This window comes from Scomber japonicus, chromosome 10 (assembly GCF_027409825.1).
Source record: "Scomber japonicus isolate fScoJap1 chromosome 10, fScoJap1.pri, whole genome shotgun sequence".
Classification (NCBI taxonomy): Eukaryota; Metazoa; Chordata; class Actinopteri; order Scombriformes; family Scombridae; genus Scomber; species Scomber japonicus.
Window position 1 is genome coordinate 24,766,326 of NC_070587.1, and position 15,386 is coordinate 24,781,711.

General features: G+C 40.5%; 1 protein-coding gene across 1 annotated transcript in view; it reads right to left on the bottom strand.

Moving 5' to 3' along the window:
- cdk14 (cyclin-dependent kinase 14) overlaps positions 1-15,386 on the bottom strand; it is a 157,027-nt gene that overhangs the window by 109,602 nt on the left and 32,039 nt on the right. The gene's annotated exons all lie outside the window — the stretch shown is intronic.

The window sequence follows — 15,386 nt, forward strand, 5'->3', positions numbered from 1 at the left end:
GGCTGTGGCCACAGGGATGAACAATGCTATTTGAACCCACTTCAGAGTGTACTACAAGAAGGGACAGAACTGTTCCCTGCATTAGTTAATGTGCCCCTTGGTTCCTCCAAAGCTATAAAAATCCCAGTCAGCATCTCCCCTATGCATAACATCTTCCTCTCCCAAAAACACACGTAGACCGTATAGAGTAAAGTATTGACAGCTGTCAGCAGTGTCAAACAGTGACACATACCTGTGCGCCAAACAGGTTAGCCCAACCAGCAACACCAGTGAGACAACAAGTAGCTCTGCAGGGTCTCACACACAAGACAAGTGGCATCCTCCTGTCAGTTTAGAGCATCTTGATCAGTAACAGCAGGAGGTTATGTGCCAGATGCTTTTCATTGGGAAGGAGACTTGGGCCCTATCTTGCGATCGGTGCACAGTGGATGGCGCCCGTGACGCATGTGTCTTTGTTAGTTTCCCCCAGCGCAGTTGTCATTTTCTCGCCCTGCACCAACGTTGTCTAAATAGCAAATGCACTTGCACCAGTCTGTGCGCCTATGGCCGTGTTGGTCTCAAAATGAGGTGTGGTCAGGCGCATCGGTGGTGCATTGCTATTTTGAGGCAGAAGAAAGTGATTGCGCTACTGACCAAAAGAAACCAGGTCTAAAGTCACTGGTGCATATGTTACTGTTATTTAAGGGAGCATCATCAAGAGTCCAATATGCTCCTATATAGGCGGGTATACAGGGGGATATATAGGCGCAGACACTGTGCTTACAGCATACAAACATGCAAAACATTACAAATAAAAGGACCACAATGTGAATTCGTATTATGATGTACATCAACATATTAAAATTGCATGTCATATTAGTTAGTCATAATATTTATCAGAATTAATTAATTGTAAAAAATGGAGAGTGCCGTTGTGGACAGTCCTAACAACCTATGAAAGTCTGTAGCCTCTGATGTCCCAGATTGTCCTCCATTGACATGAGTCCGAGACCTGCTGGACAGTTTGGGGACAACTCACGGTTCTCCATACTGGATCAAGGCAATGCTTACCACTTGGGGTTCTTGAGCATGAGGAATCCAGACATCTCATAACCTTTAGTACACTGTGGAGGTTGTATGAATGGTTACATATTCTGTTTGGCTTGACAAAAACACCTGCAGCGGTCCTCCAGAGGTGTATTGAGGCCATGCTGGAAGGTACTGGAGATGAATGCTTTGTTCCATACCTCCATGATGTACTGTGTTACTCGACATCCTTTGAGGTTCATATACATGACCTCAGACAAGTTCTCAACTGCATTAGAGAACATGGCATCAAACTGAGACCAACCAAGTGTGAGATGTTTAAAAAAGTCAAGATCGAGCTAAAAGATCTGGCAGCAGTGATGGCACTTCAGAAATGTCCTTGCTTGGGTTTCTTGGATACAAAGTCCTCATCTAAGACTTCTCTTCACTTTCTAAGCCACTGTTTGAACTGCTGCAGAAGCCAGTTAACATGATGAAAGTACAGTACCCAGAACCTTAAAAATAAAGGCAGAGCTACAGTAGGAAGGGTGATAAAGGGCAGCTCCCATCAAAAACACCAATCACATGGAGAGCAGAGCACAGGTAGAAATGCTGACGAAACCATCTAGCCTATCTGATCCAAACTTCAACCTCCCAATCTTACTTCCAATTGACACATCCAGTGAAAGTTAATGAGCAGTGCTAGACCAGAGTCAGGACAGCAAGTTGTGGGTCACTGGGTATGGCTAAATAACTCTAACACCTGCTGAGAGAAATGATCACCTCCGCACCAGGAAACTTGAGTTTTTGGATCTCAAGTTGGCCATCTGTGAAATGTTTCAAGAATACTTTCTATTATGGCCCAACAACTACAGTACAGAAAACAGAAAGCTGACTGCCAGACTGATATATAACTGTTTTTTTAAATAAGAGAACAAGAAGAGATTAGAAACAATTGTATTTTTGTGAAAAAATGTAAAACTAGAGGAGTACTGCTTATGAGGGTAATAATCAGTCATATTCTAATCTAAATAAATATCAGTTTTCCTGCTCTCTATCTGGCTGTCATGATACAATAATAATACCACTGACACCCAGTTCTTGGCCCATCTTTCTTTGCTATCACTTGTCTTCTATCAGAAAGTAATTTGAAAAAAAGCGAGGACAGGAAGGGAGGAAAGTAGGACAGGAAAGGAGTGAAAGACACTGAGGTAAACAGAGATATACACAGATATACAGTCATTTGATTGTATCATCATGAAAGTTTGGATCCATTACAAATGCTTCAGGGTTTTTTTTTCTTTTTCTGATGCTGTCACTTCCTCTAAAGACCACTAGGTGAAGATAGATGAATGTTTGAATAAGTATGGGAGAATAATACCTCTAAAGCACCACAGTAATGATTGCTTAACACTAGCGACGAGGGTAAAAAGAAAAAAAGAAAACTGGTTATAAAAGTAGTGCAGGAGTAGTGTGTCACTGTGTATATTTTTGAGTAAACCATAACCTGTTTCCTAAATCCATCAGCATTGTCAGTCAACCCAGAGGAGAAGCTGCCTCCCAAATCATGTCACGCTCGGTCGCGCTACAAAATACAGAGAGGACACTTTTCCTTTGTTCACTTTCTCCCCCCCCCCCCCCCCCCTGCTTTTCCTTGCTCTGTTCCCTCTTTCTCTCTCTCTCTCATGGATGACCTTGACTGACAGGCTTGTTGCTACAGGAACCACACCATGTCTATTGTGTTGTGGCGAGGCAGAAAGGTGTGAAATCCACAATAAGATGGGCTTGGATTGCATCTAAACCAGAGTCGATTTTTCAAGCTGCAGCAGACAGTAATCAGTTAAAACCGTAAAAAATTGCAGAAAATATTATTTGCATTTTAACAGGATTTAACCCTATAAACACACACACACATACACACACACACACACTGCAGAATTGCGGGGAGAAAAAAAGCCTGTAGGTCATTCATTATTCAGTGTTGCACACTAAACGCACTCTCAACTCAGGTCCAGAAGCAGATACAACAGACACACACACACACACACACACACACACATATACACATACTATATACAGGCCACTAGAGTGATTGGGGGATTTCTCTGGGGATAAGAGGTGAGCAGACCGAGCAGAGAGACAATAAACAGCCTGCCTGGATATGTGATGAGCAGATACAGATAGAGATGTTTCATACGGAGGCCAATCAGGGACAAAACACACTTTAGATCACTTGCAGGGTAAAAATGTGTGCTTCTCAAAAATAAAAATACAATCTCATAAAACATGTATTGAGCATTTATATTGAGTGTTTGCCAATATTTTCTGTCCTCTGTCCACATGGTTTGGTCTGCAGCAGATAGTATATTTTAACAACAGGACCTCCAGCTGGATTTTTGTCCCTTCTCTGTTTCAACTTGACAATGCCCCCTGCACAAAGTCAGGTCCATTACCTGAGACTGTCCTCTCAAGACAAATGACAGCATCGGGCATCTCAGCCCCACAGCAACATCTATTCATGTTCAGTGTCAGTGACAGAATCCTTCAAGCTGCCACACTGATTATGATGGGAGCAAAAAGGGGAAATGTGACAATAGCCTGTAAAGATGGATGTAGCAAGGTATGACGTCACCATTGGTCTGCGTTGGAGATGGTTTGAAGCACAAAGCTGCAGCTTATGGTCGGCGGAATATTTTTCCATTTGGAGCCAGGACCTTCCAAATAAGGAGAACTAATGCTAGCTTACTGGGAACATCAAAGGGTGCACAATTGGGCTAATGTCAACTACTTTAGCTAAATTGTGCTAACAGGCGGGTAATATTAAGCCGGTAACATTAGCCGGGGAGAGCAGCAAGTGAGCCAACTGTCAATCACAGCTGTCATTCAACTCCCATATGACAGATCAATCTTATTAATAGAGCAATAATTTCAAAAATGACCACCAGCACACTTGTTAGAGGGCCTGAATTTAAAGACTGCAACTAGAATGACTTATTGAAAAAAAACCCATTGACTTCATGTTTCTCAAGAGAAGTTGAAAGTTTCAGCTGGAGCATCTAGTGTTCATCTCTGGCATTGCACTTTAAGGTACTTCCACTTTGGCTTCATTCTCAAGCCAAAGTAGTTGCAGGCGACTTCATTTTAGAGGGACAAAGTCAACAAAAAATGGTTGGGTCAACAAAACCCCTCACTTGAGACTCCCACACATAGACTGTATAAAAGAAATGGACGTAACATCCGTGACGTCACCCATTGGTTTGTGGACTGCTGCTCGGAAGCCAATCATTTCGAATCTAGGCAGCGCCATCTTGAAAATGTCAGATGCATGCTGGGAAAAATAAAAAAACGGATTCTACTTATATGGGCATGAGGTGGGGCCATGGGCGGAGCCAACGGTGGAGTGGGGAGGTTGCGATAGGGCTGGATCTCGAGGACATTGGTCAATCAACCTGTCAATCAGGACGTAGCCACGCCCTAATGCATACCCTGCTTTATCGTCACATACTGCATTGAAGAAGGCTTTAAACTAGCGATTGAGACCATAAACACATTTTGAAAATGTTTACTGAGGTTAGAAATCAAGAGAGAAGTTGGTGAATTCTCCTTCATTCCACCAACACATCAAAATAAAATGACGCTAGTACAGCTTATAACCACATACGGCACTGTTGAGCCATCCTACATCAACACAGGGGGGAATTCCTTCACCACAACAGCCCTGCTCAAAGGCAGAGAAGATATGGTGGCTCTTGAGGAGATAGTGTGCAAACAGTCAAAGGCCACAAACCACAGATAATCCAGCCACTGAAATGTTGTCTCATTAAACAGCGGCCAGCATGGCAGCAGACCCATATTGATTTATCCATCAAAGACTCATTTCAGTGGAATTTGGTCCTTGATGGTTGCTAACCAAGCGCTCAGATGTGGAACAGACACACTGATGTGTTTTCTTCTGAACTGAATCCTTGCTCATTTTCTTCTGCTCTGACCTGATTACCCTCAGGGACTTTAATGCAGCCTGCTGTGAGTGTTTGAAATCTGATAGTGTTTAAGTTATTGTCCAAGGCTAAACACAAGAAGATGGATCACCATGAATGATAGATGGAATATCTGGCAGTGTTCTCAAAGGACTGTTCCATTATTTAAAAGTAAAGCAACATAGGTATACTAACCTTTATATTACATTGATCTGTTTTGAGGCATGTCAGATTATGTGATGAACACATGATGAATTGTAGTAATCTGATGTAAATAGAAAAGAAAAGATGCAGGCATAGATACTTCATCCATCTGCATCAATCCTACATTTTCCAAATATCCAATACATCTAAATATTTTACCTTGATTCTCTTGTTCTCTCACAATTATTTATACAGACTATATAGCACACATTGCAAAGTGTAAAATGGTATTTTTCAGTCTCTCTCTCTTTCAAATCTGATTTTTAGCATGAATAAAACCATGGTTTCTATGGAATGTGAGAGGAAAAGGTAGACAACAGTATATTCATTTACTTTAAACACTGAAAAATAGTTTTTTCAAGCAGAAGAATTAAATAGTCGCTTAAATTCCCTTGAAATCAGTAGATAAGCCTTCTCCCAGAATCCTGTGATCACTCTCAGAATCGCTGCTTGGGAACAGGATTGAGTATTTCCCACAAGTCCCTATGCATCATTTGAAAGTAAAATGAATGACAAGCCCAGTGATGTCACCGCTGACTCCCTTGTGATCAGCTGTTTTCGTGCTGCGTATCCCTTCTTTCAGCTGCAAAATAGAGCTACATCAGCTTCATAATAGGATTCATCCATCTGGGTCACATGATCATAGAAACTGGCTCCTGATCTACATCCATGGCCTCAAATGACTGGTTAATGCCTCTGACCTGGATTTTCCCAAATGATTTTACTGCCAAATCCACCTGTGGGCAACCACGCATGATACACAGACAGCTGTTGACAAAAGTATCTATAAGTATCCATTTGTTATATAGTAGTGGGTATAGTGGAAACTCATAAGATTATTCAGAAAACAACTGAGTATAACTGATTTAAAGGACAAAATATCAACTTCTCCATCTAATGTAGTGATGCAACCAAGTACTCAGATGGGATTATTTTTTGCTTGGGAAAGATGGGTGATTTTAATAGTAGATGCTAAATAGGACATGTTGCACAATTATGTCTTTCTTTTTTCTTTTACAAAGCAGTATATTTATAAATGTTGTACTATGAATATTAGACTTCTCTTTTCAGTTTTTAAAAATGAGTTATGTATTATTAAGAAAGCATCAACATATGTAGTATCATATACTACAATAGCAAAATAAGATCAGAATACTGTATGTATCAAAAATGACTTTTCTCATTCTTATTTTTATTCCTTTGATTTGATGATTTTCTTGTCTGTGGACACATGCACTGTTTTTGATCAGCTTAATGTTGCAGTTCAGAGCTTTGTAATGCTTATCCTGCTTCGAAAGTATTGGCATTTTGTTCTAAACTGTTGTCAAATAAAAGGTTTATTCAACAAAAAAAACAAAAAAAACTAAACCTGTGCTGGAAAGTGGTTTTAATCTAATCTGTAGCAAAAACCCCTGGGATCTCCCTGAGCATTAGTGATTTAACCCTTACATTACCTACTGTACAGTTTGTCAATACACTCAGTTCTTCTTAATCTAAAGTTATATCACTTAAGAGTTTCATTCATAAAATCCTCAGTTTTGATAGGGGCGGCATTTCTTTCTGCATTAACATCTCAATATATTTGTATTCTGTAAGGAATTCACAGAAAATGCTGCATTCATGTACTCCACTGCACTGTTAGTCATTTTATCTCACTGATAGATGCTTGATTTTAGATTGGGGTTGTTTACAGTATGATGGAAATGATTGTATTATTTAATATCCTCTTTATTAAAACAAGGTGACTCAATTCACAGTTTGTTTGGCTGCAATGAAAACATATATGCCTGCTAATGTGATCTTAGCTGCTAATGTGAAGTATGGCAATATTGAAGTCAAAAGTATGATCCAGGTCATGTCCATACATCATATGATAAGTCCATATATAGACATGATGTTGATAATTACGTTATTGTACCATAAGTTGATCATTATTGTGACAGACTTAGTGGACTTTATGTGTACTGTAGTGGATTCAACACTATCACTTCACAGACATCATGCCTCTTGTGACTCTAAAGAATTAACAGCAAATCAGAACCATTTGTCTGTAAGATAATTCAATGAAATTATAAAATGAAGTCAAATTATTAGATCTATTAATGAAAGACTTCCTGTTATGACTCAAAAGTCTTCCAAAACAGTAAGATTAGTTTAGTAAGTTTTAGCACGGGGTAAATAAAGTGTCTTATCACCCACCTCCCCCTATAGAATATTAATCCTGTCCGATTAGGGTTTAAGAGAGTAGAAATTACTTTAATGTAGTTGATGTGTAGGAGGAAAATAATAATGTTTTACAGCTTCATGTCAGGGAATGAACGAGGGAAATCAAGATTCATTTAAAAACATCAAATGACTGGAGTTAGATCCTCCCTCATAAACAGCGACTATATGTCCACACTTAAAGCACGAAGCGCCTCGCTGAGATGACACCGACCCTTATGTTTAGTCAGCAAGTTCAGAAGCTGTAAACTCCCTGAGAGGTGAGACATTATTACAGGAGTTAAACCTGTAACAAGAAAAAGTCCAGAGTAAGATCAGAGAGGCATGGTCCGCCTCAGGTGGCTATTAAAATGAGCCCACTGTGTTCACACTCAGAGTTGAATCATACCTCACGCTGCCTGCGAGGGATAATTGGCTGTGCACCCTGCATGGACACACACACAAACACACACACACACACACACACACACACACACACACACACACACACACATACACACATACACACACATACTAAAGTTGTGAAACACACTTTGTCAGATTCCTCAAAGAGTGTCTAACAGAAGCGACACACATTATGGAGGAGTGTGTTTTGGCCTGTTGCTGACCTAGACTCCTCCTTGTTAATTAAAGAAAGGGTCCAAACATAATAAACTGAGACCTACCTCTTGTAGAAAAGTCACTATGGACTGACAAGGACAAAAGCGAATAATGCCGCAGGAGAACCATATCCACTTAACGCCAGCCATGACGGAGAAGTGAATGACCTAGAGAGGATGAAGCTGCCCAGCTGCTGTTCTTAGCGCTCCAGCTGTTTATATGGGTTTCTGTGTGTGTGATTGTGTGCGCATGTGTGTGCTTGTGCGATGTGGACAAATGTTCAGTGATATTCAGGCCCCCCGCCTGGCCTAAATTCCCCCTTGAACTCGTGTAGCACATCTGTGAGCCGTCCTTCCCTCCCACTGTCTGTATGAGGATTTAGGATGGTGCTGATGCCTCTGGCTTGCCTCCAAGAAGAAAGAGAGAGTCTCTATGTTGGTTAGCCCCTCTCACTCATCACTCTTGTCATTGTTATTCTGCAGTGCGCTCCACATTTGCGCGCCACCTCTGGGCCCCAGCAGATCAATAGAAGAGCAGACCAAATCGCAAACACACACACACACACACACACACACACACACATAGAAATGCAGCAAATCAGAAATAAAACTGCTTATTGGAAAACATTTTGTCTCCCGAGCTCGGCGTTGCAATTAATTTAGAACTAATTCATAAAACAATAGGTTGGCCTGAAGGGATGCGCCTTCAGACAATTACTTCTTCATAGTGGTGGTCAAACAGCTCATCAGTCTGCTGTTTGTTAGCCGTGAGGGATAAACCACAAGCTTTGTGCTGCTGACTAGCATCAGAATGCAAATCAGCAGGATGATACAACATGAAACAGACAGGGCTGCCGCTGAATTTTAAAAGAAGCACTATAATCCCTATTCATCACTAAGCACACTGCTCCAGGCCTTCAGATTAGCGCTTGCTTTTTACTGTAGCAAACCTGTGCAAAAAAAGCCAAAGTTCCAAAAAGCGTGTCGAGCTGTAGAAGTGTGACTTCTAAAGCTGGATTGACCTTGGCTCCACTCTTAACTTCGTGTCGCCCCTGAAGCTTCTGAGACTTAAGCAAAAAAAAAAGGGAGTGTGCCTGGTCTGTGGGGAGCACCCATGCTGACAAAACCATGCGCCGCTTTGAGAGAAATGTCTCTCACACAGCCTTGATTGTGGAAATCAGTCGAGCAGATTGTTTTCTGAAGGCATCACTGTGAGGCAGGTCTGCTCTGTGCCGGGATAATGACGAGAGCTGCTCTAGATGAGACGGATGTGGAATCAGTAAAGACTCGGTGTGTGTTCGGAGGCCGGTTGTCAGTCTCGTGAATGATGACAGAAAGTGGAAGCAGGATTAGGGTTCAGCTTGGCCAGCAGATGGCAATGAGTCTCCTACAAGGTTGGTACACTGAATGTTTAAAGAGCTCAGATATATCAATGTGTCAATATTAAAAAAGTTGAGGATTAAGATGAATCTCTGTTGTTTAGGGTACTGCTGAGTATTCTGTGCTACTTAGACAATACAAACCTGGCAGAAGAACAGATGTGTCTTATAGAAGGACAGTTAGGGAGTGAGAAGACTTAAGGTTCAAAGAGGAGCTTGGCATATAACATACTATACTATACACTGTGCTGTGCAACACCCTATAAGGCCTCAGTATGCTCAAAGTGAAGTGCTTGTCAGATTATAAAACACCCTAAGGAACCGTTTAAAGATAGCTAAATCAACCATTTTTATGACTTTTTGCTAAACGGACAATCTGACAGTTATATCCACATTGCAGGGATTGGGCTGATGCGTGAAGGTGTTAAAATATGCACTGTTTCAACTCCTCTCTCTCTCTTTTTTCTTTCTTCACACAGCTGCTGATGTGTTCAAATGAGTGCAACACCATAAAAGCCTTTGAGGACGGACCGTCTTAAAGTGTGCGTCGCTATCTCCATATGGCCAACACATCGTAGTGAAACCTTGAAATCTAGTTCATTTCAAGCATACTGAACACACAGACTACTGTGGAACAGCAGTTTAACATATGAAGGGAAGACCAGACCAGAATGTACCATGACAGGCTCTAAGAGAGTGCATTGAAGATTGACAAACTTCTGCAGATGGCTGGATGAATGGTATTGACAGCATAGAGAGATTGAAAGTAACAGCAATCACACGGGTCCTTCAAATCCATGTGTCACATTGCCTGCCTCATCACCACCACCACTATTACGGGCTGGTGGTTGGACACAGTGAGTAGCAAAGGCAAAATGCTACATTCAAAAGCAGTGGCATCATCTGGAATCAAATAGACAGGTGTACAAGGCGACAGAGTAGTCTACAGGCTTTCAAATGTGAAGAGAAATGTGGAGCCTGCTAGATTTCATCAACAAATAGACCTTTACGACTACATAGCCCAGTTTCCATCCAAATGTAGCACACATTTTCACTGAATTTCCAGAAAAAACAAGATAAAGATTGTCGGCACCAATTCTCCAGTCAGTGACCAGTTAAACCATTACAGAAGATAAGATGACGTCATCAAAAGACAGACAGTCAAAGTTCCAACGATAGGAAGCCATGTGGACAACATGATTGAGTGCTTCAGTGGGAGCGTCAGAGGATGTTAAAGTCACATGCTTCATTCGTTAAGTCTGCTTTATTCGTTTAGTCTGTTTCCATTGCAGTTTGTCGCATTTTGGTCTTAACAATAAACCAACTGTTCAACCAGCCGAGCATATATTTCAAGTTTAAGGTCCATAAAGACTGAATACTCTAGTTAATCTCGGCCCTCTGGTGGCAGTGACTCAGGAGGTAGAGCCCACTATCAGAAGATCGAAGGTTCGATTCCTGACTCCTCCTGTCTGCACGTTGATGTGTCCTTGGGCAATATACTTAACATCGAATTGCTCCTGATGAAACAGGCAACCAGTAAGCCACAACACTTTGAATGAGCTGAAGCTGTTGAATGGTATTGACAGAAGATTCAATGGTTGTAATGGTAGTGGTATCAGTAGTACAAGTATTGGTACATTGGGTACATTAGCAGTAGTAGTGGCTGTTACACGATAAGCAATAATCACATTAGTACTAGTCCTAATAGTAGCAGTACTATTATTAGCAGTATATATGACACAGTTCAGTATGTAGGACACATAGACTCATGTATTCGGTATAGTGTGATGATAAGCAGAGTTTCATTATTCTAGGGTACTTTACAGAACATTTTTGTTCTCTGACCATCAGCATTTGGAAGGGAGTACAGGCAAATGCATTACAGATGATATCATCCCTGACCCACCCTGCAACAGCTCCGAAACACACTCAATAATAACTCATTATTTAGCACTGACTCATATTCAGAAAACAACGTTACTTTAAGACTTTAATTGGGTAAAGTGTTAGTTAATCATAGTCCTTATCAAACATCATCTATGAGGAGTTATGAGGTGTTCCCCTCTGCTTTCATCCACACAGGAAACTCGGTTATAAAGCAGGGGGGGTGAGGTCAGCATGTGTGTGTATGGACTCTCTGTCTGGCTGTCAGCCTTTTTTTTCCGTCATGCCTTCAAACTGTAACACTGCTGAATATGAGAGCACTTTATTATCATGGATGCCTGAGTTTGTGGCAAATTACTTCATGATTTTATTTTGCTTTCCAAGTTTTACTTAATGGAGATCATGCTGACAAAACTGAAAGTGGGAGTGAGTTTCAGTAGTCAGATGTACAGACCTGGTGTCACCATGTAGGATTTACTGAATAGTCCAGTGGAATTAGTTACATCGGCATCCTTAAGCAAGCTTTTTCTCATGTTTTCATCTATTCAATCTCCATGTGGCCCAATTTTCCATGACAAAAACATGATGAAAACCCACTGAATAGTAACCTTGGAGAACAAAAACGATGATGAAATGTATTACAACAATGTGAACAATGGTTTAGTTAATCTAGTTACTTCACCTTTTGCACTAATAAGCATCTAACAATTGACATCTTTGAAGTGACTGCATGTCTGTGTTAGTAATGCTGATGATGATGGAAATTAGGTCATATTTATGGAATAAGTTCATCTACCATCCTACTGATAATTAGTGGGATAAACCATAAAAACATGCTGCAGAAACAACAATGAGAGCGATTGTGTTCAAAGAGCTTGAGTTTGGGAATGACGACTGGATTTACTGAAGAGAATTAGTCTGGTGTATTATAGTCTGGTATGAACAATGAAACAGCCTTTTGCACTAACATTGCAATAGATGAGAACAACACCTGCAACCATGGCAACTGCACATCAAAGATGACCACAGCTATAGCCTGAAAATACTTAGAACAAAAAAATCAATAAAGATACACAATGAAAATGAAACCAAAATGTCTTTTGTGTCGGCCACCTAAATCCAAAGACAAAACATAGTGTAGGGTACGCACATCTAAAAACTCACAGGTGCTGGATCAAAAATCAACTGGAGGCAGAAACCAAAAAGAGGATCTGCACACTGTATTAAAAGCTTCCAGCAACTTTACTTACAAAAGCAACGTTTCGATCTCACAGATCTTTGTCATGCATTGTCAGATCGCCTAAATCCAACAATAATCACATGACTAAAGCGGGACTAAAGCTGACACGCATTTCAGTCAAAAGCCTTATAGTAAAACTAAATTATAACCAAAATTGACTGTGGCGGTTCCATCATATGGTTATTTTTTTGTTCTTATGTATTTTGTGATAATTCTTTAGCACATTAAGCAAAAATAACTGTTCTCCCTTGGAACATCTCAAAGACCACAACGACCACAAACCAAGACCAAAGGTCCAAAGCTCATAATTGTACAGACAAAGGCATGTGGGAAAACCTCTAAATATACCACTTGGGACAAATAACTGAAGCAGTGGAATGGACCACCTCTTTCTTATCCCAATACCAGAAGGAGAATCTAAAAATGGTCCATGGTCAAATAAAATTGTCTGGGATCGTGCTCAGTTCTGTGTCGCTATAGAACGTGAGGCGCTGCATCTCAAACAGCCCTCCATTCGAGAAGGAAGACGTCTCAAATCCTCTGGCTTTGGTAGTGGTAAACTGTTGAATGACAAAGTGCTTTATCTGGAGCCAAGATAAGGGAAGGTCGCCGCCTCCTGCAGATAGCGACGCAGCCGCTCTGGATGAAAGACAACCTTTGTTGCCAACCCAGATTGAGCAAAGGGAGCCTGTCAACAAAGCGGCTCTTGCTAGCTTTCTGCAGCCGGAGGGGGAAAAGAAAGAAAAAAAAGATTGTCATATGGCCGCCTCACTCTTCTGTGGGGTTATTGTGCTGTTGTGTAATGTGCAGACGTTGATATCACTGGGCGTAGGAGAACTATTTAACAGGCAGACTGAGTTAAGTACACCAGTACATTAGGTTCAATGATGATCTAGTATATCAGATAGTAATGATGCTTTTATTATTAACACAAGACCATAGTGTAGGAAGGTCCAAACTATTCCATAAAGGTCCATGTGGCTTGGACTCAGATTGGACTCATTTAATCATCATTTAGTCTTCAGACAGTTGAATGGTCGAATTGTGTGCTCTTGATTGGTTGGAACAAAAACCTGCAGGTACACAACCCTTTAAGGAATACTTTGGACATGCCTGCCATAGTGGATATGTATTAATATCAATAGTATTTCCCAGATTTACAATGTAATTTCTTCCTTTTTTCCAGCGTCTACACTCTAACAACATGTTGTCTAATGCCCTATCTCATTGAACAGAAACATTACCCAAAAACTACTATGTTTTTCTTCTGTTTTGTAGCAAAATAATCCAATGGAGAAGTGGTGGCACCAAGTCTCCAAGTCCAAGTCAGTGCCATTAAACCAATTGAAGAAGAAGAGGACAATATAAATAGTATTTCTCAGATTTACAATACAATTTCTTGCTTTTTTTTCACCATCTACACTCTTTAAGAAAGATACATCTGTTTTAGGTGATTTCTCTAATGCCCAACACCATCTAACTCAACATAACCCCAAAACCTTTAAGTGTTTTAGCTGTTTTTCTCCTGTTTGGAAGCAAAGTACTCCAATGGGAGAACTTTTGGTGGTCATCACACAACCACATTTCCAATTTACTTTAGTGGTACGACCCCAAAAAAAAAGCTGAGATGGCAAACAGTACTATTTGTTAGAACCGGGGATGGAACATTCTTTTATGTTAATAATGCTTTAAGAACAGTTTGCTGACATTTTGACGAGTTTGTTATCATTCATTATTTTTTATTACATTACTGGTCAATCCACACACACACAAAAAAAAACAGACATAGATTAACTTTCCTTCCTGACATTTTCAATCCTTCCCACTCTTTCCACATCTCCTTAAAAGGAATAATTCCACATTTTGGGAAATAAGCTCATTATGGTGGAGAGTTAGATGAGAAGATTAATATCACTGTCATATCTCTGCCTAAATGTAACCAGTCCTATACAAGCACATTTAAAGCTCATTAATTATCATGTTTTATCTAATTTAATCCATATAAAAAAAGAAGTATAAAAATGTCACCATTTTATTAGGGTGCAGGACAACAATACTAGCTACACCGTTATAATCCATAGTGGTATGCCTGTATGCAACCTTCTACACACACATCATACTGGGTTTAACTTGCTGTTTAATTAGCAGTCCATTTATGTAGCATTCTGCAGTCATGTCAGCATGTGTTGCATTCCTGATTAAATATTCATACTTTGACATTTTTTTCTGTTGCATGTTTGGCACATTCCTGGAGTGTAGCGGTCTAGGGGCCACCAACACATATCAACCATGTTTATGCTTGTTGCTTTGATTTAAATTAGGTTTGAATGAGGAGACAGACCGTGCCGCCGCCATCATTCAAGGGTGATTAGATGCTTTAATATAGGCACCAGCTGCTGCGCACCATCACCAGAATCAACATGAGAGGGCAGACTGCCTCCAGCTCTCTACAGCTACCTGCCACCTACAGGAGTCTTACTCATACATTCATCTTCCTAACTTACACTCTCCATTCTTTGGCTACATCACAATCCCATATTGTTGTTTTAATGGGTTTTATATATTGAACATGAAAGTTAACTCTAACCCAAGCACTTCAGGTCTACCTCCAAGCCTGTGGTACTGCCCTAGATTGTCAAAAGTAATGTAATCTCTGAAGGTGACTCATTGTGGTCACTATGTCCACTGAAAAAAAGGGAGAACGAACAAAGAAAAAGCTTAATTTTATATATTGGGTTTCTAAGGTGGTCTAACTAGGCCAGGGATGGCTTGTGTCCATGAAAGGTGAAAATTAACACTTTGCCCAAGAGCTAAGCCAAATACATCGTTAGATAGGTCTTGGCCCAGAGAGTTGCTCCGGCTTTGAAATATGGAT